We start from the raw sequence: 469 nt of genomic DNA on the forward strand, positions 1-469 counted from the left end.
TTCATGAGGCTTCACTTGCCCATCACTATAATAAACTATCAATACATACCAACGATGCTACCAAAGGCATAAGAAGTTTGCAGATGTTGCTGGATAAACTTGACAACAAAATTTAATTCTGTAGCATGTGCATTTTACTTCCTGATTACCTCATTCTACATCCTATGTGACAACTTCCTGTTACCAGGCTTCAGTGTTTCTTAAAGTGACAGCACCACCTCACTGATACTTAAAGATAACCTAAATAAGAAATGAAAAAATGAACATAAAATTTGCTCATAACAATACAATTTGTTTTTTGCCTATCCAAACTAGTTGATTTTTTTTAATCATTTCTTGGCCAAAGTCATTAAAAGCTACTGAGGAAGGTGAAAAGAGCCACTTGCAGCTCTGGAGCCACTGGTTGCAAACATCTGATTTAAGTAATAAAAAAGCCAATTCTGATTGTGATGTTAGACAGTGGAAGATT

The 469-nt window shown here is 35.0% G+C and overlaps 1 long non-coding RNA gene across 1 annotated transcript in view; it reads right to left on the reverse strand.

Moving 5' to 3' along the window:
• Positions 1-212, reverse strand: part of LOC107081156 — a 1,606-nt gene extending 1,394 nt beyond the window's left edge. Inside the window, exon 1 of the long non-coding RNA XR_001481039.1 lies at positions 150-212. This is a non-coding gene — a long non-coding RNA (uncharacterized LOC107081156). The remainder of the gene's footprint in view (positions 1-149) is intronic.
• Between the last annotated feature and the right edge of the window lie 257 nt (positions 213-469).

This window comes from Cyprinodon variegatus, unplaced genomic scaffold, assembly GCF_000732505.1.
Source record: "Cyprinodon variegatus isolate N-32 unplaced genomic scaffold, C_variegatus-1.0 Scaffold3158, whole genome shotgun sequence".
In the NCBI taxonomy this organism is placed as follows: Eukaryota; Metazoa; Chordata; class Actinopteri; order Cyprinodontiformes; family Cyprinodontidae; genus Cyprinodon; species Cyprinodon variegatus.